At 40.1% G+C, this 26935-nt stretch overlaps 1 protein-coding gene and 1 long non-coding RNA gene across 8 annotated transcripts in view; both read right to left on the bottom strand.

Moving 5' to 3' along the window:
- Window positions 1-26935, bottom strand: part of Kcc (solute carrier family 12 member kcc) — a 197055-nt gene that overhangs the window by 70958 nt on the left and 99162 nt on the right. The window lies entirely within an intron of this gene.
- Window positions 5447-26935, bottom strand: part of LOC143210638 (uncharacterized) — a 61157-nt gene continuing 39668 nt past the window's right edge. Inside the window, exon 2 of the long non-coding RNA XR_013009307.1 lies at window positions 5447-26935. This exon is cut by the window's right edge and continues 33642 nt beyond it. This is a non-coding gene — a long non-coding RNA (uncharacterized LOC143210638).

Genomic DNA, 26935 nt, shown 5'->3' with positions numbered 1-26935 from the left:
AGCTACGCGCGAATTTTCTGGTCCAGAGTTTGATGATTACTTAAGGCCTTGTGGAACCCAAAAGGTGTAAGATTTTCAAAAAAGTTTGGCGCTCTAGAAAAATGTAAGTATTCACGAAACATTTAGGGGGCCAGTGAAAAAATTGTAGAACTTATCAGAACATTGTAGGGTTTCCAAAAACATCAGTTTGGAATGTTCTCAATTTTTCTGTGTTTCGAATGATTCGATTTCGGAAGGACCTTTAAATATTTATGATAAAAATGAGGAGAGATAAAAGTTGTAATAGTAGAAAGATTGTGTAAGAATTTGATCTAAATCAGGCAATTTTGATTCTGCTCGATGCCGAGTTTATTCCATAACATTTAATTACAAACTATCGATGTTCAAGTACGGTTCCAAACGCTGCAAACTGCTTTCGGTCGAGACCCACCGCAGCGGAAGGGTTAATTCAGTATCCGACACGATCCAGAGGACATTTCGGGCCGAAGTTAGCACAAACCGGGACGGGAACGATCTCGGTACCATTTGGCAGGAAGTCAAGGGTCCCGGCAGCGAAATTCGGTAGTATACTTCGCGTCGAGCCGATGCTCCGTGGCTCCGACATGCGATTTATCCGTCGACAGTGAGGGTAAGCGTAAATACGTCGTCGAGAACTCGATGGCCGCTGGCCAACAATTAATTCCTGACCGTGGATTAATTTGCCTTTGAAGCACCATTGCTTAACTGTGGATCACCGTAATCGTGTCGTTCACCACTGTCTTTTTCATTCATTGTCAATTTGTCACAAGAGTTTGAGTTTCCACAATTCTTTATTTTTAATTCGCTAACTTGTCAATTTCAAGCAGTATTAAACGTATAAAGAATTGCACGGCTTTCCACAATTTTTAAAGTCTTGAGCTAAGAAAAACCCTTGGTTCCGTGCTGTTTAATAACCCTTCTGATAGTCAGTTTTTTAGATCCTAAAGCTCCCATATTTTCTTGGATTAAGACTTTACTGCACTTCAATTGTATTATAATTCCCATGTATATTATGGTGTTGCAAATCTGTCGCAATTAAATGAACGTACGCTATTTTGTTTGAAACGTAAGGTGGAGTGGGGTAAGTTCGCCCCCTAGTTTTTGCAAAGTTGGACTTTAAACTGATGTATTTTCAGTCTGCTATGTAAAAACTTAACGTTCTTTGTATCAAACTCTTGCCACAGTTATTACTGATGAATTAGCATTATGTAGGATTCTAATTTTGCTTGAAAATTATCATTTTGATAGGATATTGTACAAAGTGTCAACTAGGACGCACTTGCCCCGAAAGTGGGGAAAGTCTCTGAGAGTTAAAAATGCTTTTGCACCTTGTTTCAAGTGCTACGAGACAAGAAAAGAATTATCAAACCTGCTACAAAATACTTTTTATTGCATTAAATATATTGTTTAGTTTTACAGTTACCCATGCAGTGCGGACTTACCCCGTGTAGTAATATTTACGGGGCAAGATCGTCTTAGTGTTTCCTCAATAAATTTAAAAAAATAGAATAAAAACGGTTTACTTAATGTAAACCTACATCAATATTTGTTGTACTTACCTAAAATAACAACACAGAATATATTAATAACTTGTAAACTATTGCACGTTCAGGTTAACCTCAAAGTTGTACGTGTACCTCGCACGTGACTGTTTGGCATTGGTTGATTTAAGTGAGGAAAACACTTTTATTCTTGGGTGACATCGATGTCAAATAGTTCATACTAACTTAAACTACATTAATAAATACAAGCTAGAGAAATTTCGTTCATATTATAATAAAAATAACCAATTCACGGACTTGCCCCACTCCACCTTAATATTGAATAGGATGTTTAGTTAAATTAAAGTTCGCGTAATCTTGTTTCGAGGGTTCTGCAATCAGCAACGTAATTTCGAACCGTGTTCCGCCGACGATTCTTTAGCACCGCCATTGCTCTTTTCCTCTGGTAGCAGCTCGCAGGTCACGTTCGACCGTCGCGATGAAATATTGGCGACACGGCTCACCCCTGGACAAACGTGTTCCCGAGCGGCGTACTCAGATTCCCGAAATTTATCATTGCAAACGAGGCTCCGGAGATGATAGTTATTGAATGTTTGCAGAACCAGCGACAATGACGAGTCGATAGGGTACGTGTGAGGGTCGTGCCCCACCCGTGACACAAGTAAACGTGGTGGTTGGTCGGGGGTGTTCTGTTTCGGTAAAGCAATGAATACACAATGAACTTTCCTGTAATATTTCTTAAAAGTCTTCCCCCTAATTTTGTTTCAACTCACTGGAACAGTTTATTGCAGATTTAAATATAACTTTTGCATGAACTTTTATAGAATCTTTTACGGTCATTGTCTTCATCAAGATATTAAATAAGTATACGGTCGATGCTTTATGGGTTCCCCCAGTTTATTAAAAGCAAAATGTTCTAACCAAGCGGAAATTTTATGAATGTTCGTCCAGCAGTTATTGCAATAATCTGGAGTTGACGAGCGACCATGAAACTGCAGTCTGCAAGGAATAAACACAGGTCGGCGTATCTTGCAGCACGGAGATGCAGATGGGACGACGTTTATAGGAATATAAACATTGTGACATACTTCTGCATCTTCGACTACATAATTCAAACACAAAAATCTTCTCTATCTCTCCGTTAATAAAAATGTCGCGGAATATTCTCAGAGCAGATGAAACACTTAAATTCAACATTTCTCTAGACGTATAAATTTTATTTTACTGAAACGTAGTATTCGTACACTTTTTATTAAAGCGTGGCGTTGCAATTTTGAGGAAAATGTGTAAATAAATGCGTCCGTGCAAAATAACACACGGTTTGCATTTTATATTACAGTTTTCATAATTTAATAACTTAAAAAATAATGAAGTAGCAAAAAGGGGAAATGCATATCATAAATCTGTTAATAAAAACATCTTTCAGCAGTTCAGCAGCAGCTTGACAGTTTTTATTTAATCATTCCATGAGAAATTATCACATTGTGTTACACGAGATAAATGGTTCACGCTTGAAATTGTTATTATTATTGATAAATTGATGAATCTCCCAAAAAGCTGGAAACAGAAAAATCCGACTACTTCTCGTTTCAGTTCTATTGATTTATGTAGCCCAATAAAATGAAGTTGGCACAGCACCTGCTTCACCAGCATGTGAAGTACAGTTCATACGCTGTATATGAATAGTAGTATAGTCGGGCAGCATTTGGGATTACGAATCTCTTGCGTCTCGTGTTTCGCTTGTATAACTGCAACGTTAGCAATCTGTTGAACAAACTGCGACTGAATTAAAAGCGTATTAACCATGCCTGACAAATTACAATGCAGAGTAAAATTACTGAAATTGTTATTTATCATTTCCGAATTGGTGTGTCACAAAAATAATGTCACAAACTGAATTATTTTTCTTTTAACTTTCATAATAGTATTTTTAATATCATAGCGCACTTATACAGGATCTAAATAATATTTTAAAGGTATCAGGATGCTCTGAATACTCCTCTCAGAGCAACCATGATTTTCCAGAGTCTCTTAACGCTAAATCTATCGAGCCTTAAAAGTATGTAATTGGTACACGTTCCCTTATAAAAATGACAAGATTGATTTTATTTAGACTTGTGCGGCTCCCATTGTAATACGTTCACTACTAAAGATATCTGTACAATCGTTTCTTAGTTTTATTACATTCTTAATTATAAAATGAAAAGCCTGGAACCGGTCATTTTGACTGATGCTGGTAGATTTGGTGTTAAACGTTCCCAGCGAAATAAATGCATGGAAGACGCAATCAAATTGCACGAGAAGTATAAATACATAAACCGCATAAACTGAATTATTTTTCTTTTAACTTTCATAATAGTATTTTTAATATTATAGCGAACTTATACAGGATCTAAATAATATTTTAAAGGTATCAGGATGCTCTGAATACTCCTCTCAGAGCAACCATGATTTACCAGAGTCTCTTAACACTAAACCTATCGAGCCTTAAAAGTATGTAATTGGTACACGTTCCCTTATAAAAATGACAAGATTGATTTTATTTAGACTTGTGCGGCTCCCATTGTAATACGTTCACTACTAAAGATATCTATACAATCGTTTCTTAGTTTTATTATATTCTTAATTGTAAAATAAAAAGCCTGGAACCGGTCATTTTGACTGATGCTGGTAGATTTGGTGTTAAGCATTCCCAGCGAAATAAATGCATGGAAGACGCAATCAAATTGCACGAGAAGTATAAATACATAAACCGCGCATCACGTGGATCGATGGAGGAATAAATTACTCGAGAATAAAGGACGAGTTATTACGTCACGAGCCATAAAATGGCCGTAAGCATAATGGTGTCCACGTAATTCCCGATCCGGCCATTCGGATGGCGAAATTCACGCGAGGGAACAAAGTATAGCGATGTCACCGGAATATACAATAAGTCGGGCTCGTAAATACACAGGAAACTCGCGGTGTCGTGGAGCCGAGAGTAATTAAGGCGCGTGATGCGAGGGAAATCCCTTGGAAAATTGCTAATAAATGGCGAACCGACATCCGGCGTTCGAGTTTCGGCCCGCGCGGAATTGCAAAGCCTGACGTACTCGCGCGGACGTCGGGATACATGGAGGCTATAGTGGAATCACTGTTGCTATAGTCGGGTGGGATTCTAGTTTGCTGATTAACTTCGTCAAGTGGCTGGTCTCCGAGGATCAGACGCCACGGGTGCAATCAAACACGTTGATTTCGAGGTGGGCCTCGTTATGGTGCAACCGCGTCTTCGGGAGTGTACTTGATTGTACAAAATTGCGTTTTAGGAATTTTTTTTTAATTGAACTGGAAGGCGCGTCGATTTTAAATTTTGAGGGTATCTTTGTTAGCGTTTGGAGAGTGTTCAGGAATATTTTGGGGGACAAGTAATCGTTCCCTATGAAGTTATGAGTTTTTAATCAGAGTACCTTTCAGAAGTTCGTTGTTCTAGTTTGATGAGTAAAAAGCGATTTTTGGCAATTTTTTGAAATAAGACTAGTGGATGTATCAGCTTAAAATTTTGAGGATAGACTTAGTTAGGGTTTATGAATGTTGAGACGTTTTTTTAATGTAAACGTTGTGACTCAATTTGAAATTATGGTGATTCAATTAGATCATTTTATAGGTTCGACTTTACATGCCTGATTTAGGATACACAGTATTCAGTGTAGAAATGTAAAATAAATGCACACTTTTCCCAGAGCATGGAGGAAGAAGCGAGCAAGCCATGTTCCAACCGCAATCCGGAAGGTCCCGTCGCATTGACGTCGACGACGACGACGCGACGAGACGAGAGACGGCTGAGATCAATTCGGCCGTACCGCGACGGCAGATTTAACGAGCCGATTTTTTCGCGCACGTCTACACCCCCGCAAATCCCGCTTCCGGTCCCGGGACCTATCCAACGCGTCGCACAGTGGGGAAAACAGCCGATTCAGGAGTGCAAAATTAACAAAACCAATCGTGTCTGTAGAAGTTAAAATCTTGAAAGTAGTATGCAAAATAGCATCGAAATAAAGAACATCCTTTCACCTGTTATTTATTGTTTGGAACGTTAATATTGATTCTATTTATAATAGTCGTGTTCAGAAGCTTTAGAAAGATATAGAAAAGAAGGAAATACTTTTTATGGAATGATCAAAAAATATTTTTCAAGGAAGTTTTAAGAAATTAATTTCTTAAGTTTGTTGTAATAATTACTAATAATATTCGCCAGTATTCACGTTAATTTTTGCATGAATTCCACACAACTTTCTCCTTTCTGTCATTGTAAAATGAAACTGGAATTCTAAATTGAATAGATATAATCGCCCCCCCCCCCTCCCTCGACCTAATCCTAACCAATTCAGTAAGCAGCGTGCGACCGTCACTACAAACCAATATGGCGGCGCCCTTATTCGATTTTGCACTCTTAAATCAGCCGTTTTTCCCACTGTGCGTCGCTACAGTTCCGCGGTGGATGCACAAATCCCGGCGAGGCACAGACGAACAAAAAGAGTATAAATATTATATAGAAACTAGATTGCTTCCGACTGCATTGTTAGGATTTGTAACGTTGCCAGCGGCGGTCGTTGCTGTCAATTTTTTCCCCGGCGTCGAGCCACGACATCCTCGAACGTGTACAGTCCCTGCACCGCTTTTCGTTCGTCTTGTGAATCTTAAATAGTCCGATTTGGAATTGCAATTAGCCGGCATCAGGACGCGCGACGCTGCCGATGATTATTGCAGGTGATAATTGTGCTACTTATGCACTCGGATATTGTCATGGCTGCGCCTCTGTGATAACTATTCTTGGGATTTTGTGTGTTCGGCGCAGGATCGATTAAAAGTTTGACAATTGATTAAAACAAAGTTGCTAAATCTTGACTAATATAGTCGCAAAGTTTCAAATTGAGATGTCCGAATTAGTCTCGTTCTAAAAAAGTTACTAAACATAACTTGTTAGTTGACGACTTCAAAAAATTTTACTGTTGTCGTCACTTTTTCTTTCATTTTAACAGGGAACTTTTTAAGGACGTAGATTTCCGTACATTTTTATTTTCTGTGCTAACGATTGTCGTACCTAAAAAAGTAGCAAAACTCGCATCACGTTTTATTGAACTTCGTGTTACATTTTATTCTACCTCGTCGTTTCTAGAACATCTTTGAACGTTTCTTAAAATTATTCTTACAGAAATCGAGGTTTAGTGCAAATTTAATTGACTGTGGAATTGGCAAATATCGAAGTACAACAGTCAACATGAAAATTACGCATTTACTTAAATCTGCATTTGCAATGATGCAATCTGCATCGAATTTATACTGTAACGAAGTGCAATTTTCTATTCCTGGAAATTTTTTGGGAAGTACAATCAAACATAATTTAATTAGATATTTTAATTATATTGCATTATTTCTAGAACAATTTCTGAATTGTCAATTTTTTAATATTTTTGTTAGAAAATATTCACTCACATTTTATTAAACTTCATGTTAAATCTCTTTCATTTTATCGAATATTTTCAAAAGCCATAAACACACTAGAGTCAACAAAACTAATTACACAACTCTACGTTGTACTTTAAATTTAATTCACTCTGAAATGAAACAGCTTGGACGCAGCATGTAGGATTTAGCAGCTAGAATTAATTGTAGAACCATGCCAAACAGTCTAGAGTAGTTACCGATTTAATGAGTCATCAGGAAAGTTTTAATAGTGCAATTAATTTCCTGCAAATCTCTATTCACTTTCTACCAAATACTCCTCTATAAATTTCGCTACGAACAGAGCATCCACCACATATATAATAACAAGAATTTTCTCCTGTTACATATGTACTGTGAACCACGTCGAAACTGTGGACTCAACATTCCACCGAATATTTTCGGGACTGTATTAATAAAACTTATATTGAGAAAGCTACCGTATGGGAAGTTATTGCAGAATTTATTCCCTCTCGCATAAATCCATTTTACGACGGAATTTTATTAATACCATACGTAAAGCATGATTGATTGATTTTCTACTTCTCTGTCAATGAAATCCCTGTCCACGAATTTCTTTCTTTTCTCAATAAATTCGTCAGATTTTTATTATAAATTGGAGAGTCTAGTTTCGAACACGGTTTTTCAAATCACAAATTTTTTATACAACTATTACGTATACATATCCTTGCCAAGAGGAAACAGCATTCTCGTTTCCGCGGAGCCGTGACCGAATGAACTTTCGTAAATTGAAATTTAATTAACTGAATCTGATTCGACCATAAGTTCGCCCGAAACCGTGGATTATACTAAACGTACCGCGATTTCAAATTTCAGATAACTTTGCACCAACAAATATTAACTCGCTCGCGTCTCTTGTGTCAAGTTAACCCACTTTCAAAAACCAATGCGCTCTACACGTCAATTTATTATCCGCGAGCCTCTCGAATTTTCATCTCTTTCTTCTACACGTGAATTTATCATCTAAATTTATTCCACGGATGGCGGTTTATTTATCATTGTGTCGATTCGACAGCTCGAGAGCTAGACGAAAATACTAATTCAATGAAATCGTTTATTTAAATATTAATTGCTGTGGATCTTTGTGCCAAATAAAATGTTTTTAATCAATTACAAGAAACAAATTGATATGTTCATTCTTTATATGTACTGTTTCTTAGAACGTGTAGTTCTACTATTTTCTTGTGACCTTTTTTCTAATATATTGAGTGTAAGGTTGGGACCTGAAAAATTAACCTGTTAATTAAATGGACTCTATATTCCTGTCTAAAACAGTTGTTATTATTATTAACACGTATGTACCTAAAAATATGCACAAATTACTGAAATACTGTTTTCTTAGTTTTCGAAATTCACCTGCTGCGGTTATAATAATAAAGAGAATTTATTTTTCAATTTTCCTTATGACATGTAAGCGGATCAAAGAATAAAAGCATAAAAATCTCTTCAGAGAGGCATCGAAGAGGACAAATATCGAGTAATCGATTCCACAGAAATTTCCCTGCTGAAAATGTACAGCTGGTCGTTTATTGAAGATCGTTTCGAAGCGAGGTAAAGGCGACGGGACGCGCGGCGTCGATTCGCGGAAGTAGGAAGATAAACGGGGGTGCCGGCGAGCAGAAAAGCACGATGTACTCTAATTACGGTCGAGCGATCCTGTAATTGAATCTAAATGTTGAACGAAAGACGAGCACGCCGCGCCGTAGCGCTACCTGATCACAGGCGTCCTTTGTGCGGAACGTTGACTATTAACGCCGTCGAAACAGCTGTAACGCAGTTAACCGAATCGCGAGCGTTTGTTATAGTTCGCTGTTGCCCCGTTGTTGTTCGAAAAATTCCGAGCCAAAAGCGAAAGTTGAACAAAACACTTGGCGAACATTAAACGTGTGTGTTCACTTTTAAAAAAAACATGACACGATTGGATTTATTTGAATTCTTAACAATGTTTTTATCGACTCGCTTTCTTCAAGTTTTCGTAAATTTGTTAGAAATTTGTTTACCACATTTATTTCTGGTCAAATATTCATGATTTTAAAGAAAACATACTGTTTTCCAGCTTCGAATATTGGGGGATGTTTTCACCCCCACGGCAAGCACGGAAACCGATAAAATAAAATACCAGCGTTTCTCTCCGAAGTGTTCTTTAATCAGTCAAGTATTTTTCCGAGAACTGTGTCTGACATTTTTATCGATATTAAAGTGTCCAGATTGGTAAAATGTTATCGAAGCTCCAACTGTTCTATTTTCGGAGGAAAATGTTTAAAAGCGAGCACGTCATCCAAATTCCAATATGTTCCAGAATGATTACATACCGGGAAATTCAAAAAATTATTACGAAACTGGGATACGTAATGCATTTTCAGGTATGTATTATGCGATTTTATTCGGCTGCCCAAATTCACTGTACCATTTTGCGTTATAACTCCCAAACTATAATGGATACGAAGAAAGTTTCGAAACAAAATATGTTCTTCTTAATGAGGACTATCGTCTGGTAAAACAATATCAATTGTTTATATAATTAGGGAAAAATAGATTTCATCCATTTGTCCGAAATATAAATTAAACAGTAACTAAATTTTCAATTTTTTTATTCACGTCTGTAATGAATGTTGCAGTCAAGTGATGACGGCAACAGTGCGATTCGAGCAGAAATAATGGGTCCCATCCATCGGAATCTTCGCGCAGCCTTGGCAACAGGGTGCGTCAATATTTCATGCCCGTTTTAATCCCTTTAATCGAAACTGTCCACGAACGTTTGTCCAAAGAAGAACAATGCAAAAACAAAACAGGGAGGGATGGCCGACGGGCGAGAATTCACCGAAATCGTCGGTAGAACGAAGCCCCGTTGTTTTCGTATCGTTACCGAGCAAACAGCGCGTTTGTCCCCCGATTCCCGCCTTTTGTCCAGGCGAGAGTCGATATATTAATCCGTGGAAGTCCAATCAACGAGCTCGTTAACAGCGGAGAAGCATCGACAAACCGTGAACTCCATATTTTCCTCGGCAGCGGTGTGTGCGCGCCGAAACGAATTCGAGAGACGAAAAAATGAGTGAGAGAGAGACAAAGAGAGAGAGAGAAGACCTGGAAGAGAGAGAAGAGGTGAACAAAGAAAAAAGAGAAGCCACGAAGTCAAAGGCTGGACGTTGCGCAACGGGGAAAAAGCATCGCCAAGACCCGGAGAAAAACGTGAGCGACGAAACGAGCGTCGCGTAATTAAAATTAAAACCCCGAGGATCGCTAAAACCAGCGTTGCGCAATATCTATTCATTAACATCCGATACATTCGCGACGTTCGACCTTCTCCTCGAGCGAGTCGCAATTTGTTACAGCCGTTCCGCGAGAGGAATAAGAGCGCGTTCTTCCCCGGAATCGGTCGCGCCCAATGAAAAGATTTCTCTCTCTCTCTCTCTCTTTCGCTATTGCTCACTCCGGTTTTTTTTTATTCCTGTTTTTATGGCGAGCAACGTGTAACTCGATCGAAACGACGCGTGGCTCGATGAATTTCGAGGGAGTTCGCGAGAGGGTTTTTTGTTTCAACAACTTTTGGAAGCTCGATATTCGGTTTGTGGATATTGTAATCTACCGGCGAATTGGCTGACGCGTTTCAGTTTATCGGAAAGTGATCCCGCGGGTATCTGGATCTCCACGCTAATTTTTGGATCTTTTAAACCGGGAAATGAAAGATAGACTGTTACGATGGAATGAAAATAAAAATTATTTTTGAAAAACTGACTGTCTGCTCACACTTGTCTCCAGGGTTGAACGTAAAAGTGCCACGAGTATTTACAATGTAGAAACAATTTCTAAAAAATATTCTGTGGTCCATATTGAAACAGATCTTATGGGAATATTCAATAGTTCTTTGGACCCAGGATAAATCGTGCCAGAAAATACGAGTTGGATTTTCTGGAGGAACAACCCTTCTCCATGTGGACAACCGCATCCGTCGTCCTCAGGGTTCCAAGGGGTTGCATCCCCGTCTACGAGCGGCTTTATCATTCGCGGAATACCGGATGCTGTCATTAATTTAGCCTGACACACTTTGTCCCACCCCCTTTTCTCTGTTGGCTGCGTCGCGACAGTTACTCTTTCTCTTTCTCTCTCTCTCTCTCTCTTTTCTCTGGTCTCGTCTCACTCTGTCTTCACCGTGAGGAAGCAGAGAGAACCCCGTTATAATCCGCCCCCGCATGACGTGTGTCAACGGTACAGTAACGAAAATAATCATTCTTGCGGGATAATTCCCGTTCCCCGGCCTGGGATTACGCTAGTCGACGACGGTCATTAGTATTCTGGACGCGAGGGGATGAAATACGACGGACACGGAGGAAAGGCGGTGGGAGACACAGAAGGGTGTCCTACGAACGATTCTTTTAATCGATTCGAACGGGTACATCGTCGACTGATAGCTATAAATAACATTATTTTTAGACCGCGCCGAGCCGGGAAGAGATGAAGCGTATTAGGGGTTTCAATCGGTTTCTGAATTGATTGGGTTTCCGGGATTGTGCCGGGTTCTTTTTTCGGTGGAGATTTGTGTGTGGATTCTAGGATTTTATGTACGTATGGATTGTGTTAACTGTAGAGTACATAAATACAAAATACAAATTATAAATATATTTTTTAATTTGATTTAATTTTGTTGATTGTGTATTAGACATTTATGGGTCTTCGTGTATTTGTGGCTGCTGCAAATGTATAAAATACAAGCAACGTATCTAATTTGTATGAAGAATTATTATTGTAAAATGATTTTTAGTCAACGGAATACAATTTTTTTCAAATTGCTTTGATCGTTACGATATCTCTTTATGAATGACTGTATACAAATCTGCTGTCTGTAATTTCTAATAAAGATCAATGGCAAATTATCAAAAATGTCAGGGTTACTTTAATGCACTTTCGTTCCAGCTTCTATTTACTGAGAGATCTAATTTCGTTTAATTCCAGTCTCTTTAAACTCGTCCATGAATAATTAAGCATGTCTTCGAAGGCGAGTATCGTTAAAATATAGAACTCGAAGAGCCCCAATCTCCCAAATTGATTTCAGTCTATAAATTACGAATTACTAAAAGAATCTGTATCATTTCCCTCCGTTTCTCGAAAACGACGATGCATTATTCAGGTGGTGGTAGAATATATAAATAATTCAAAGGGGGTTGAAGACTCTCGATTGGTTGCAATAATCTTCACAATACAACAATCATTGATTTCTAGCTGCTCAAAATCAGCTAGAAATGCTAGCTTCAGAAAGAAGCTTGAAGACTTTTCTGTACGAAAAAAGAAATTCGAGTAGTCAGCACTCAGCACCGTAGTTAGGGGTAGAATTCGATCGGGATCATCCCCTAATTCCCCGATCATTTACCGGACACGGGGTTCTCGCGCATTGTCGCAATGTAGCCCGTTGGGATAGAGAGAGAGAGCGAGAGAGAGAGAAAGAGAGTGCCAGGGGTAAAAAAATACCCCGTGACTGGTTTAGGAGGGTGTGTGCCGAGGCGGGGGTGGGTTTGTGGAACTAGGCCAGTGGGTGATCGGGCCGCACCCCACCCCGAACGAACCCAACCCCGTCGAACTGCTCTCCACGCTTGCGTAACGTAACGTTTCCCGGGTTTTACGTCATCGTGCTCCGGTCCGTGACGTCACTACCGACTGTACGCTCTCTCCCCTCTTCATCCCCTTCATCCCCTCCAGGTGTCCGACGGCATAAAAGGCTGGCGCCACGAGTCGAGAGAGCCACCACCCCCTTCTCGTTTCGCATCCCTCTTGTACGTCCTAGTCTCTCCCTCTCTCTCTCTCTCGCTCGCTCTGCTTCTCTACACCTTCGACCGCGCGATTCGATTGAAAAATGAATTCCAGGGCCGACTGCCTTCCAGGGAAACCAGAAAACATCGCAGATTCGCGAATTGTTTCCCATCCCTCTCGATTTCGATCGAGTCCGTACGGTTTTTCCTCCTAGAGCACCCCAGCTATAAATCGGAAGAGAAATGGGGTGGTTTTTACGGTGCAGTGCCCTTAGGCGATTCTGTACTTAGGGGATGAGATCTGTGATCGATTCGTCCAGCCTTGATGAGTTAAGTGGCAAGGGTTTGTTAACTCTTTTCAAAAATATTGAACTCGGGTTGATTATCATTTTTGTTCCTAGGAGCAAATTGCATTTAGGAGCATTTCTATGACATTTTCCCAATTAAGGCAATTTTCAGGCAATCCTAGCTGGTTTGTCACATTTCTCTGATTAAAACAAGCCCAGACAAAACATCATTCGGACCATATATGCTCGTTTAATCCACGACAGAGTAGAACCTCGATTATCCGAACTGACTTCTGAATCTTCGGAGAATGTTATCTTTAAACAGTTCATTCTGAAGACTCACTGTGTAAATCAATGAAGATTCAATCGAATATTGCAGCTAGGTAACTGCTTTATTATCCAAACACTGAAATTCCACTGACTAGTTTGGATAATAGAGGTTCGACTATATCGTGGATTAAATGAGCAAATATGCTTCGAATTATGGCGTATTTGGGCTCATTTTAATCAGAAAAACGTGATGAACATGAGTGTCATAAGAAAGTGAATAAAAGTTTTACTTTGTTGTTAAGAATGGTCTATGTGAAAAAGAAAATATAGTAGTCCATGTTCGAAACCTTCGTCACGAGTCGAACTCGATCTTGCAAGATAAACGTATCTTGAGCTACGTTCTTGCGGTACGCAATCGTCTGACAATTCCCCGCTTCCACCCTTGTACCCTTGCAACGATCGAGGATATATGGTCAATTTATCAACCCTGAACCGACCGGTTCTCCTGAGGATGTCCGTTGCGAGTGGATGTTTTCGGGGCAGCGGCTCGGAAGACGTAACGGAGATGACCGAAAAATTCGCGGAAATTTCTGGACGAGGCCCGGGGGTAACGGATACCCGGCAACCCTCATCTTCGCGTATTCAAGCTCCATTAAGCCTGGCACCAGGAGCCACGTTGCCCCGGGGCTATAGACCCGGGATAAGAACCCCTTCGAATTCCTCTTATCTGGGTCAAAGATATGCGCCCCCCCCCTCTCTCTCTCTCTCTCTTGCTTGTTCACCCTCTATGCTCGAAGCCCCTGCCCACTGTCACCGCGTGCATATACACTATCATCCAAGCATCCTGACGCCTATCTCCAGATATCACCAAAGTATCATCTGTATCGTAACATTTTCTGTTGATTTATTATTTTGTGCACATTAATGTTGCTCAAGTATGTAGGTTTCTCCATTCTCGAGAAATTGATTTTTTGTTTGTTGTACTTTCTTCAAGTGTGATTGTGAATTGAGAACAAACATGTATCGTCAGTTCGGATAACAGAGATTCCACAATATCGTGGATTAAACGAGTAAATATGGTCCTAATTGTATCGTGTTTGGACTCATTTTATCCACAAAAATGTCACGAGTGTACATTCGTGCTAACATTCTTATAAACAAAAAGATAACAACAAAACAAGTTTTACTTGAAGTTGAAAAATCTCGATCGACCCCAAGCGTTTCTATCCCAGCTTCTGAAAGTTTCTTCCACTGCAGTGGTGCGTCAATTAGCTTCTCCGCTGCAGTTATCCCTTGCAACTGCAGCTTGCAGCCTCTGTACCCTTGAAAAACGAATCGGCAGTAAACCACAGAGCGCGACTACATCGAATCCGAGTCGTAAGCAATGATTACGAGAGTATTAAAGCAAAGATCCGTTAAGCTTCGTGTGCAGTTGCATCGGCGTGCAAGGCCGACCATGGAGAATTGTCGACTGGAAATTGCACAGGGCGGATTATCGTCTGTCGAGGTCCTTAATGAGCTTTTCCTCGCGGCAGTTTGCGACCGGTTAGGTCTGGTTTAGGTCCAATTTTTTTTTCGTCGCGTGCGACACGAACTACGTCGATAGGAAAGGTACAGACAAATTACTATCACGTTCGGAGTTTGGCAAAAATTTTACTTAGATAAAAATTTCGAATAAAGTGAAACTCACTTGGAAAAAACCAACTTTATTCGAAATTGTTATTTCAATCAAATTTTTGACCAACTCTGATCACGTTGCATACAGAGGAAATAATAATGCATATACTCCATTGAAAGGGAGGAATCCTGAGGACATTTGAAATAACTTTTTCTTTCACGGAAATCCTCTCTGTGGCTTCGTTTAGGAGTTATTAACGAAAAACACGGACCAATCAGAGCATTGGCCGAGCCGTAATCCCCCCGCAGTAACCGCGCTCTGATTGGTCCGCGTTTTCTCCCTCAGAAACCTCAGGAATCACTCCTTTTAAGGACGTACAACATTTTTGGGGCACCCTCCATAGATACACATTATTATTAGGTGTGCAAATAACTTCTGACTGAATTCGAATTACTTCCCGATTTTGGTGCCATCTGAAAGAGCGTTCTTTTAGTTTCAAGAAGAATCGTGATGAGAGCTCTAAGAGTTTCCAGTCCTGTACAACAATTTGAAGCACTCTGGCGTGCGCGTAGCATCATTTGCGTCACTGCTAAACTCTTTGCGTTCCAGCTTAGGAAATCAGCTGTTGAAGCTACTGAAATGGTTTGTAAAGCACAGGGAGAGAACGCTGTATCTTACAGAACATGCGAAAAGTGGTACCAAAGATTTAAAGCCGAAAATTTTCATTTGGAGGACAACGATCGTTCTGTTGCACCGAGAAAATTCGATGACGGTGAGTTAGAGGAATTGCTCAACGAAAATCCGACCCACACGCAAGAAGAATTGGCAGAGAGATTGGGAGTCACCAGACAACATTTTATTACATAAAATTTGCATTTGGATAAAAAGGGGAAGAATTCATTTGTACACATAATATTACGTAAGCGAGAATTATTGGTATAGTACACGTGCTCGGAGCGTCAACTGAGATCATCGTTAACGCTGACGAAAAGTGTACGCTCGTCCCGGAAATCACGTACCCAACACAGACTCGCTGCGATTTCCATCGTCGTGTCGGCCTTTTACGAGAGAAATTTCGGTGATCGAACCGGCCTGACGCGCGTGTCGCCGGAAATTAACGGCCGGGGGCATAATTTCATTGGAAGAGAGCGCAACAAGATGGCGCGGGAATATTTAATACTCGAGATTCGTGCGACGTTAAAGCCTCGCCGATTTGCGAGATTGCTTTCCTCCATTTCAGCAGAATGATTTTCAAGATGTTTTACTATTTATTAAATCCCGTCTGAATTTAAATATTGTTTAAAGGTATAATTACAGTTTCGACCATTCACACTGTCATTTCTACTGATCACCGACTGTAAATTCTTTCTGAATTCAATTCCACATTAATATAAATGAAATCTAAATTAGTCACGAAAATATATTAAGAAAGCAGTTAAAAATAGCGAAGAAATTTTAGGCCCCACGTGAAAAATTATTAAAATTAGACACGTTGAGCAAAACCGTGAAGCAGAAGACGTACAAACTACATTTAAATTCGACGCTTTGAAGAGCGTAAAATCTCCAAAATGGAGTGATTTCATTTTTTGCCTGCATTGTCTCGAGTTCTTTCCGTTTCGTGGACACCGGGTACCTTCATTTTCGCAGAGATATTGTTTGCATAATGAAAGTCCGCGAGCGACCTTGTTCGAAGTTTAATTCATGTTTAATTCATCGCAGGGACGCGACTATCAGCGGTCCGGGACACTGAGGCTAAATGTTGCATACGCGACAGTAACGGAGAGCGAAACAAAAGAGAGCCCAAGATCGTCCCGGCGCGACAGAAATAGCCGGGATTTTCGCGGCCGGTGAATCGACCGGGCAATTTATCTGTGGATTTCCGCTGATAACGCGAACCACCTGCCGTCCTGTCGAATGATTTATGATTTCTGAAGTTGGCAGCCACGGGGAACAGTGTCGGTCGTGTTCGATTCCGTGAACAATCTCGATTTGATACTTCGGTGCCGCTATCGGGGCCCTCAAATTGATTCTGAAGTGGATGGGAGCTAATCGGTGACCTAATGGTTCCTCCAATATCGTGTTCTTATTGTTAGATCATTAAATAAAGCCTCAGTGGTATCATTCTGTCGGTCAATGTCTTACAGTGAAGAGAAATCGAACAGAGGCAACTAGCGGGGCACTACACATTTACAACAATTCGCTCAAACTATTAGTATTCTACTATCAGTATACTTCATTAACATAATCACATCTGCGTCTCTTAACCCCTTTCCTTACAATTTATTTTACGGTGTCAGTGATCAGAACTTTCTTTGTAGTTCGTAATTTCCTAAAAAAGAAGAAAAATTATATTTATTGTATGCCTACATGTTCTTCATGAATTTCATCACGGTTTAAAGGAAATTAATAACATACATATTTATTAGACTCTGCTCAGAATCTTCATCACGAGTCTGACACGGATATTATAAGGCAAGTGGTTAACATCATTCAATATTGAATGGGACAAGTAGCGAGGCACTACAGTACTTTCAAAATTTCATTGAAATTATCAGTGTTCTGCTATCGATGTCCTCTGACGAATAATTCAGTCTGTATCTCTTAACTTTGTTCAGAATTAAAAAGCGACAATTAAAGAGGCACTACAGTACTCGACGGAGTTTCGCCTTAGAAACTATGCATCCTAATTAGCCGAAGCGCGCTCAAAGCAAAAACCAACATGCCCCCACCAGGGATCGGTGGAAAATGCCGGCGCAAACACGCGAGAACGCAGAAAACCATCTCCGCCTCCGTGGAGCGGGTGCATCGCAGATCGGTTCCCGCGAAATTATTTGCCGGTTTCAGCTGTTGTTCAATATTTACCCGCATTAGCACGCTTCACGGTAATGGGCTACGAGACGAGACTGTTTACCGAATTAAACTCCGCTTAAATCGCGGTGCTCCGGTCGCAGCAAACTGCAACAGACGCGAGCGCCCGCCGTCGTTTAGTTTATTTGGCGCGTGCTCCGCCGCGCGGAAACGCGCCGATCTGCGAACGATCGCGAAAATTCGCGACGCTGGCGTCTCCTTGAAGGAGTAGCTTTCCGCCCTTTGGATCCCTTCGTCCTTGGCTTGCTCGTTAAAGAGAATCTTGAACGAAGAATTTGTGGAACAGCAACAACTTGGCTGTAAGCAATAATAAATAAACAATTTACGTGTCGCTCAGTACGTTGCTGTTGCAATCCATTTTTGAAGTATAGTGGTCAGTGTCTCCTGCAAAATGAAAAGAATTCTACATTTTTCTGAAGTATTTTAAATAATTTTTAGTAAATATTTTGCACGTTATGAGAATATTGCAATGGACATTGCAATGAATCAAATTTGATCGTACGATAGGGATGCTGGTTGTAACAATTTTTATTAATTTTTTAATCTACATTAGACGACCAGAATTTGTGTTTCTAAATGTCTGATATTTTATGATTGCACTGCGAGACTGACGGGACTAATATAAATTATGCAAAGTACGATAATGATTCGCCAATTGTCAGCTCTCGTTCTGATTACACGATTACGCCATCTTTGCATTCGCTCCACCTCAGCCAGCAATTAATTAACAGTCTGTTAAACACGAACTCGCGATGTCATATTTCGCCGGTTAATTGTACCGCCGCGATGCAGATGCAATAACAATTAGATACGCCCCCCGAATATTCAATTTGCTAGGGCGAAAGTCGCTTGTATCGTTAAATTCCTCAAAGAGCGAAGCGACGACGCGACGGTCCGCTTCCGTTTAATATTTGACATTCAATGGTAGTTGGGAATTAGACCGAGTATTTACCTTTCGAAAGCAAAGTTTCGCAGTTAATTTCGTTGGAAGAAAAGTTGCCGCGGTCTCGCGCGTGCTCTCTCGCTATCTCCGCGAAACTTTCCCGTGGCCGCGGTTCTTTCTCGAGATTACAGTTATGGTTGCAACTTCGAAATTGTCCTACCTCGAAACGTAACGGCGATGTCATCCTCGACAGTTGCGAAATCAGATTAGCCCGTTCCCTTGCAATCTCGTTTCGATTTTTCAGAAACATTTAATTTTGTCCGCACAGAGAAATACATGCATAATGCTTGAAGAAAAATCTTCATAATTAATGTTAATTTTCTTAAAGTACAGTATGCCTCGCCACTTGTTTCTCGTCAATGTATTTCTAAACTAAACAAGTTATATTATGTTTTCTTAATGAAGAACACTCAAGAAAACATTTTTACGATCTGCTTTAATTTTTCAAAATGTAGTAACGCCTCTCTAGTTGTTCTTGCTCCATGCATTTCTAAACTAGACAAATTACATTGCACATTCTTAACACAGAACATTCAGAAAAGAATGTCAACATTCTCAATTAATTTCTGAAAGTGCAGTATTACCTCTCTACTTGTCCTTCTTGAATGTATTTCTGAACTAGACAAATTACATCGCACATTCTTAACACAGAACATTCAGGAAAGAATGTTTACATTCTCAATTAATTTCTGAAAGTGCAGTATTACCTCTCTGCTTGTCCTTCTTGAATGTATTTATAAACTAGACAAACTACACTGCACATTCTTAACACAGAACATTCAGGAAAGAATGTTTACATTCTCAATTAATTTCTGAAAGTGCAGTATTACCTCTCTGCTTGTCCTTCTTGAATGTATTTCTAAGCTAGACATGTTATATTACATTTTTTTAATAAGGAACACTCGGGAAAGAATGTTTACTATCTCCACTAATTTTTTACAGTACAGTAATGCCTCTCTAGTTGTCCCTTTCGCTTTAGAACTATTTTTAACAGAATTGGTGCAGTTGACAATGCCGTAGACGTCGAGTATGGCCGTTGTGAGACATCCAGCGTAGTCCCCGGCCCGTAGAATTTTCCTGGATCAACCGGTGAGACGATGCCCGCTCGATCAATTGTCGTTCAATTAAGTCGATCGATCTGAAGCGTCGCGACACCTCGAGTGACTCGAACGTCGAACTTGTTGGACGTAGAATCGCGGCAAATGGACGAGGAATTCGCCGTCCGACGTCGGGAATTTCCGGATTGAAATCGCGCCTTACCTAGCGGGCGCGGTCGCCAAAACAGATTGCTTTCCGATTCGCCGCGAGCAACGAACTCGCGAGCTCGAAATTCTTCCTTCGATCTACACCGTGTCTATCTTAATAATAAAATCAAGGAAAGCATTTTTCATCAATTTTTTAAATATTCTGGAATCTGTTTTTATCGACTTTCCTCTAAACTCGTTAAGGTTCTAATTGCTCGATGATTTTTATTAAAACGTTTTTGCTTTAAATTGAACCCTAGGAGCTGGCGATAGGAGATGTCTCTTTAAATGCTGGGACAAAATGGACCCACGTATCACCACCTCAGATTTTATTTTTTTTTTTAACGCGTATGGATAGTAAAGTTTGCGATTATTTGGGAAGTTTTTTGGGATCCACCGAGCTGTTTTACTTACAAATGCGACTCGAGGTTGCCACATGACCAGGCGACCTTCCGATAACCGGAGACGCTCAATTGAATATCAAAGGTCACCGATCTGCTTTGATCACGATATGCAGCACTTTGGATACATCCTGGTGTAATTCAAGATACTGTTTCGACTCAGGAAACTGGAGCTGCCGAATTCCGGCCACCACGTTCGGAGAATAGCGGCATAATTAATTACGGAACTTACAATGGCATCATCTATCAATATCCAAAGGGAACACCTGGATCTAAAAGGGTCTGGCGTGGAATCCACGGATTCTTTGGGATCGCTACTCTGAAAGGAGAGGTAAGAATGTAATTAGTAACTTGGGTCCGATAAGTTTCAGGAATGAAATTGGAGAACTTACAGCGTCGCCATTTATCAAGATCTTACCGGGAAAAGAAACCCGGTTACAAAAATTATCGAATTTAATTAAATCGTCGCAGCGCAGGAAAATTTTTATGAACGAAATCAACATTTCTGGCAGCCACGATTTGTTCGTAATAGAGTATTACCATAATCAAATTACAGGATCGGGGAAACAGTGTACACGAGCTCTATTTGAAATTCAGAAGAAAATTGGAAAACACAGGCTGCCAAGTTTCATTCACAGTACAGTGAAATACGACCGCCATCAATTCGAAAAGTTACACCGTCTACGCGCATACAGGGCAGAACATCTCCGTACGTGTAGATGTTAGGAGATCAATAAATCAATCGGAGTTACCAACCTGAAGACAAAGTTCAGAAGGCAATTAAGGGGACCCAGGCTGCCAAGGTCCCGACGCAATTCAATAGACTATAAACATCATCGGTCGCAGAAGTTGCAATATTAACAAACATTAACTTCCTGAACGTTGCTAAATCGATAAATTAATCAACGGTATTCTGAAACGAGACATCAAACTTAACACTACAAAACGTGGACGTTCAAGTCTTGGATTGTATTCAGGACAATGTAAGGATGATCGTTTGTAAAGGTTCAACCACACCTTAAAATTATTAACAGCCAAGTGAATAACGAATTACCAGATATGACAAATTGGACACCATGAAATTTTTAGTTATGACTTAATAAATTGGACACTAAAATTCCCGACAACCAACAGGATCAAAAATTGACGAACCAGAATGGACTAAAAAATTGGCAACCCCAACTCGCTCACAACTCAACAGACAATGACCATGATCAGTCTTAGATCTCGTGGTGCCAACGTCTATTAATACCCTAAGCCCGTAGAATGGTCCTGCTACTCATGGTCGGTCGGAACAAATGATTTAGAGTCATTAGCCGGACGGGAAGTTCCCGAATGAAATTAGGAAAGCCAGGCTGCCAAGTTCTACCTGCAACCTAGTAGAACAGCTCGACAGCGGGATTAATCACGGGCTGCTACGGTGCCAACTTCTGGCAGCGGTCTGGTCGGGGAACACCTTGACTTCGCGTGGATTAGCGGACAGCAGGACGCGCCGCGAATCAATATCCCCCTGTCGTGCTGGCGCTATGTGTGCGCTGGAAACAACCTACACCTGAAATAACTGGCAGAACCGTGACCTTAACCCTTTCGATTTCGCCATGCGAACCGTCGTCACTGAACCGGTAACACACACGCTGCCGGATGTTAGCCAGCCACTGCCAAGAGCTGCGTCGATGTCCATTGGCGTGTCTAATGCTACGACAATGCCAGCGATGCAGGTGAGATGTTCGAACTACTGGTGCACCCCTTCAATTGTCGATTTCCCATCTTGAGGTAGCCTAAAGGAGTTGTGTTGGTTGTTAGTAGGGAATGCTGAAGGAAGGCAGATTGTAATTAGGTTTAACTTTTAAGAGTACGGTAGTGCCTCTCTTGTTGTCCATTTTTAAAATTCGGGTAAATATTATATCTACAGTATTATATTATTAAAAGTACCGTAAGACTTCGCTAGTTGTTCGTTTTCAATATTGTTCTGGGATAGTCAGATCACATTGTATATTCCCGGTAAAAAGCAAACTAGAAGAAAATTTGAAGTTCACTTTAATTTTTGAGAGTGCAGTGATGTCTCTCTTGTTGTCCACTTTTAATCCCAATAAACATCCACTGACCAATATGATTATTTTATAGAGAGAAGCGAGGATAGGAATCATATAAATCATCTGAATTTTTAAAAGTACTGGTATGCTTCTCTACTTGTCCAATAAATTTCCATTTATTTCGCCCGTATAATGCAACCAGCCTACGAGATATTTATTTCGCCTAAAAATGCGGCACTCGTCGACCGAAAACATCATGTTTAAATCCCTCATATTATTTATGACGAGCCGTTACGCGGAGTGGCGGGCGACGGTGGTAAGAGGGTACGGTTCACGCTCGGAATTTTATGTTCGTCCGGAATTCGTGAAAACGAAGATAACGGTGGACACCGTGAGGATCCATTGTCTGGCGAAAACGCGCATCCAGCCTCGAGGAGGACGTTGTTACCCGAAGGGACCCAGTTCACGTACGTGTCATTCGAGCGAGCCGATATAGGGGGTAAAATTTCATGGCGCTATAGCGGCACGACGACGAAATACGAATGACACGCCGCGACGTAACGAGATGGAGGACTCGTCGACTCGTTCGTGCCTCCATTAGTATACTGTTTCCAGGCCGTCCCGATGACACGAGCAATATTTTTAATAAACGAATTTGCTACCCCTCCGGCCTTCGTTTCCAGTTTCACCGACACGGCCGGGGGGAAAAAAAAGAGAGCGAACATTCTCGTTCACCCCGGAAACTACCCTTACAAATACAATTAGCCGCTCGACGTCCACTTCCGAGCCAGTTTCCAACGGTTTTGTGTAACTCGTCGACTGGATATTCCACTGTAAAACCGCGTTTTTTTCACAGTTTTATTACGTTTCTTTAATCGCGAATTGTTAGGGGTTGTTCGTTTCGCGACAACTGAAATACGTGGCGCGAGCTGGTATTTCTTTTAGTGGAATTGGCTGCTAGATCAATTTCAAATTTTTTTTAGTACATTGATTGGCTTTTAAGAAGAGTTGTGCAATTTATTTCATGTAAAAATAGAGGTTAGAACCAAAGCTTTGATGTTTTAAACGAAATTTTTTTCAGACAATATTCTTTCCTGATTTGAGGATGGAAAAAACGTTTATGATTTATTGAAGAGTATAAGAAAATTGTTTCATGCAAAAATATTAGTTATAAAAATAATGATTTAGTCATAGAGCTTCATAGAAAATATATTTCCCAGAATTGAGAATTTAAAAACGATTACTATGGGTAATTTTTTAAGATAAAAACAATAAATATTACAATAATATTAAACTTTCGAGTGATATTTATTAATGTTTGAAGAATGTAACAAGATTACTTTCACAGTCAAAATTATAATAATTCTTATTAAAGAAACTTTTACAACAAAACTATATTTGATCTATTTCCCATTATTCCCTCTGGATATTTTATCTGTCTAGATCTGACTGCAGATTTCTACATTTTCGCAATCATACTTCAGAAAACAAGTTTCTTTGACGTACTTCTTTCCTGTTCAAAGCAGACCTCGTACCATTTGCATCTCAAGTACAGACCGAACTCAAATTCTGCCGCTCCGATCTTAACTACCGAGTAAATTCAAATTCTACCATCCGGATCTTAATTGAGGAGTAAATTCAAATTTCTTGGAAATTTCAGTTGGGTCGTTTTAATTTGCAACTGTAGACATTGTGTCTAATAAGACCGGCGTCGAGGAAATTACTAGGCGAACTATAATTCAGAGAACTGCGTAAATAATGGCCTAAGTGAATCCAGGCATGCTTACGTCAGTATAAACAATTTCTCTCCCTCAATTCCCAGAATCCAACAATTATCATTCTTCACTGTTATCATTATCGCAAACGTTCACTCCAATGTGTTTTCAAGTAGGATTCAATAAATGCAATTATTATTAAATTCTTGAAATAAGATACTATTTTTTAAGTAACATATTAAACCTGTAGTTGCAACCCTTGTGAAGTTGATGCAACTTAAAAAATAAATAAATGAAAAAAATAGATCCACCTTTCCACAATTAAATTCTTAATTCTTTATAAATTATTTTCCATCATTTAATACAAGCTTGTAAGTAATATCTAGATGCACTTTCTCACGTTAAAGCATCAACAGTAAAAGCACAATCAAGGGACAAATAAAAAGAACTACTGAAAGTGGCATTTTAAATTAGCTTCCGGACGCGACCACCTCGAGATGAAAAAGAAATTTGGAAAGTTGCGATGCGCGTCGTCCGATCGTCGTGATAAATGATTCAAGAGAGCACTCAAGAGTCGTGGTAAAGGAGCAGCATAACTGAAAAATACAAAGATTTCGGGGATCCAAGTCCGAGTTTCCTCTACATTTTTCATTCATCCAGCGAGACCGAGACCGAGTATCTTGCGCTGACATCAGTCAAACGTTAAGGGGATCAGACTTTAATAAAACGTTCCGCAATTAGGGGACATCCGATTCGAGTCTTTCTCCTGCCCTGGGCAAACGGAGGAAACTTTTCCCGTGGAACGATCCGCGAAGATACGTGTCCGTTCCATGTGCCTCGTGTCTCCCTTCCACCCCATTTACCCCGACACATTTTGCATCTTCTATATCTTTTACGCCAAACTGCCTGTCTCTGCACTGCTATCCCTGTTTCCTCTTTTTCGCTGCGAACTACCGTGTTTTCCATCCCCGACCCTCTTCTACCCCGCAACAAACTTCCACGTCTTCTTCCTACACCCCCAACCACTCTTCCGGTTCTTTCTCCCGCGAATCTTGAACCCGAAACTACAATAATACGTGCAGTATGCTCGCTGATAAGATAGGGAATGTATGTGAATTTGAGGAATTTTCACAAAATACTTAAAAAATTTTAAGTTATTTAAGTCTGTATGAATGTCATTAACTAGAGAATTTTTTCCACTTGTCGGGAGTAGCCCCACTGATTTTTGAAGTATTATTTTTTTCAATATTTTCGTTGTGATATATTTATAAGAAATAAATTAATTTCAAATCTGTGTTTGAATTTTACTGTTTTTATATATTTTTAAGACAATCATAAAAATATTTCAGAAAAAGGCGCGAGAAGAATTAATACAACTTTTTCAGCATCGCATTAAGTTGATGAGGTGTTGGTTCATAATTTAGCAACGCGAATATTTTCTGCGATGTTTCTGAAATTAAACCGGCCATAAAGTGTAACATTAAAAACTCGTGCTGTAATACAATTTTTTCCATTTTTTGAGAGAGAATTTTTCGTGTAAGAATATTTTATTTCCACCCTGATTCTTCACTACTGCATAGACAGACTGTATTTCAGTTTGCAAACTTCATTTTTGTTTTCGGTGTGTTAATTCACAAACACATTACTCAAGTGTCTAATGTGTTCATCTATTAATTCAATACATTGAATGTCTTCACAGAATATGTTATGAAATTTATTACAAAAATGTATTACAAAAATAATGGTACCTTTAAATAACAAAATCGAGCAACGCAGCGACTATTTACATTAACCTCTAACCTCCTTTTCTCCTCTTCCTCCAATTCGTTTCATCCCCCAATCTCGATCTCAGAAATTCGCGATCCACCGTGCAACCACCCCCGAAATACCTCTCAACCCTTGTGTGTGTTCTTGGATAGAGTTCCTTTCCACCAACAAACACATCACTCCGTTTTTCCTGAAGAGACCGTCCGCCTCGATCTTCGTCTCTGTTTTTCTTCTCAAAGAGCTGTCCGCGAGGATATCTGCTCGGTGTTTCTTCCTTTTGCTTCCTCCTTATCTCCAGCTCCAACTTACGGCCGTGCGATCTCTTTATCTTTCTCTCCCACCCTCTCGCATCTCTATAGACTACGAAAACCCCTCTTTTCTATCTCGTCTCGTCTCTGGGCTCCATCTTCTTTCTCCTTTCACCTTTCCAATCTCTTCATTTCTCTCTCGAACAATATTTCCTTCTCTTCCACTTTATCTTTTCCCTTACTATTTCATCTCCCTTTTTCCGACTGGTTTACTACCCTCTATCTTTCACTTTTATTCCTCCTCTCTCTTTATTTTTGGCTGGTTTATCATTCTCTTTCTCTCACTCATTTATTTTCCAGCTCTCTCATTTTGACTGATTCAACACTATCTTTCTCTCAATCCAAAATTTTCACTATGTTTCACTAGTTTGCTACCCTCTTTCTCTTACTTCTTCATGTCCTAACTCTCTTTCTGACTTGTACTCTCTTTCTCTCACTTCTTCACCATCCCCCTCTCTCCGACTAGTTCACTACCCTCTTTCTCTCCACGTTCATCTCGTCCTCGCTCTCTCTTTCCGACTAGTTCATCACTCTCTTTCTCTCTCGTCTTCATCTCCCTCCTTCTTTAGACTACCTCACTACCCTCTTTGTCTCCCTTCTTCGTCTCACCCTTTCCCTCTTCCTCACACTTTATCTCTATCTCTCTCTTTCTGACTGGTACGCCACCCCTCTTTCTCGCCAACTTCGTTCCTCCTCTCTCTTTTTCCGACCGGTA

The sequence above is a fragment of the Lasioglossum baleicum genome, chromosome 7 (genome assembly GCF_051020765.1).
Source record: "Lasioglossum baleicum chromosome 7, iyLasBale1, whole genome shotgun sequence".
NCBI lineage: Eukaryota > Metazoa > Arthropoda > Insecta > Hymenoptera > Halictidae > Lasioglossum > Lasioglossum baleicum.
The sequence above is the reverse complement of the archived record's forward strand: the minus strand, read 5'-3'. Positions and strand labels throughout refer to the sequence as shown.